At 50.9% G+C, this 1992-nt stretch overlaps 1 long non-coding RNA gene across 1 annotated transcript; it reads left to right on the top strand.

Annotated features, from left to right (window-relative positions):
• Positions 1-10: 10 nt before the first annotated feature.
• LOC106533760 (uncharacterized) lies at positions 11-1986 on the top strand. The gene is made up of 3 exons (XR_001312278.1): positions 11-1543; positions 1676-1719; positions 1786-1986. It is a non-coding gene; the product is annotated as an uncharacterized LOC106533760 (long non-coding RNA).
• The last annotated feature ends 6 nt before the right edge of the window (positions 1987-1992 follow it).

Here is a 1992-nt window from a genome sequence, read left to right as displayed (position 1 = left end):
ATGTTTATAAACATATTAATAAAGCATTATTAAATGCTTATTAATAGTTTTTATTTAGAAGTTTAATTCTGATGAACTGATTTGTTCATCTTAATAAACTGTTTAWAGCTCATGAATAACATTATTAAAGCAGTAATAAATGCTTTAAAAATGTCTAATTCAAACTGAATTATTTTATTAACAACTGAGGACTAGTTTTCAGAGTTTTTCAGAGTTTTTCAGGTTCTTCCAGATGTTTGTTGCAGGGCAGCAGCTGGCAGGAGGTGGATTTTGGGTGTTTCAGGGTAAATTTCTGCTGACATGTTTTTAAACATCAAACCCGGCTGCCTCTGGTCTCCTGGGGGTCCAGGTGGTCTTGGACAGCTCTAACAGTCTAATAAAACCCCTGACGTGGACTGATCTGTCACGATTGTCTTTTTTGATCAGGCTCGGTCCAGTCCGGTCCAGAGAACCTGAAACAGGTCTAATGTAAGAAAAGCAAAGTGATGAAAGCAGCAGACAGTCTGAGCTGAAGGTGATGAAGAGGATGAAGATGATGAAGATGATGAAGAGGATGAAGAGGATGAAGAGCTGTGCACTTATTGTTGACTCCACCTCCAGTGTGTTTTCTGCCTAATGCTACTTTGCTTTGTCACTACAACAGTGGGAGGACTGGCTGCAGCTGGACTCTGGGGGTCCACGTCCTGGAAGGAGGTCTCTGATGTGCTACACAAAGATCGTCCCCTCTGGACCACACGGGGGGCTGAGAGGTCCTCTGAAGGCTCCAGATCCAGCCACGGTCCGGTCCAGCGGTCCTCAGGCGTCCTGTTGTTGTCTGCAGGCAGCGACGCCGATCACAGGGCCTGCAGCGCCCCCTACAGTACCAGAGGGCACCATCCTGTGGTTCTAGTCCTCCTTCGGTCCGGCCCAGTCCAGTCCAGACCAGTCAGCAGCTTGTTTTTGTTGTCCACGAGCACACACAAACATAAACACACACACAGACTGTCCTCCAGTCAGACCTCCCTCCCGACACGCGTGGAGGCCGCAGACCAAGAGGAGGATTGTGGGTCGGAGGAGGTTTGGGGGCGGGGTTACCAGTTCATCATGGAGCTTCTGTTCAGGGTCATGAAGAAGACTTGACTGCTGCCCCCGGACCGGACCGAGGCGAAGAAGACCTGCAGAGGACACACAGTCAGGTCCAGGATTAGACAGAGTCAGGTCCAGGATCAGGCTGAGTCAGGTCCAGGATCAGGCTGAGTCAGGTCCAGGATTAGAGAGAGTCAGGTCCAGGATCAGACTGAGTCAGGTCCAGGATCAGACTGAGTCAGGTCCAGGATTAGAGAATCAGGTCCAGGATCAGGGTGAGTCAGGTCCAGGATCAAACAGAGTCAGGTCCAGGATCAGACTGAGTCAGGTCCAGGATTAGAGAATCAGGTCCAGGATCAGGGTGAGTCAGGTCCAGGATCAGTCTGAGTCAGGTCCAGGATCAAACAGAGTCAGGTCCAGGATCAGGCTGAGTCAGGTCGAGGATTAGAGAGAGTCAGGTCCAGGATCAGACTGTCAGGTCCAGGATTAGAGAGAGTCAGGTCCAGGATCAGGCTGAGTCAGGTCCAGGATCAGACTGAGTCAGGTCCAGGATCAGACTGAGTCAGGTCCAGGATTAGAGAGAGTCAGGTCCAGGATCAGGCTGAGTCAGGTCCAGGATTAGAGAGAGTCAGGTCCAGGATCAGGCTGAGTCAGGTCCAGGGTTAGAGAGAGTCAGGTCCAGGATCAGGCTGAGTCAGGTCCAGGCTCAGGCTGAGTCAGGTCCAGGATCAGACTGAGTCAGGTCCAGGATTAGAGAGTCAGGTCCAGGATCAGGCTGAGTCAGGTCCAGGGTTAGAGAGAGTCAGGTCCAGGATCAGGCTGAGTCAGGTCCAGGCTCAGGCTGAGTCAGGTCCAGGATCAGACTGAGTTAGGTCCAGGATCTGACTGGGTCAGGTCCAGGATCAAATAGAGTCAGGTCCAGGATCA

Source organism: Austrofundulus limnaeus, unplaced genomic scaffold, assembly GCF_001266775.1.
Source record: "Austrofundulus limnaeus strain Quisiro unplaced genomic scaffold, Austrofundulus_limnaeus-1.0 Scaffold1014, whole genome shotgun sequence".
Lineage (NCBI taxonomy): Eukaryota > Metazoa > Chordata > Actinopteri > Cyprinodontiformes > Rivulidae > Austrofundulus > Austrofundulus limnaeus.
The sequence above is the reverse complement of the archived record's forward strand: the minus strand, read 5'-3'. Positions and strand labels throughout refer to the sequence as shown.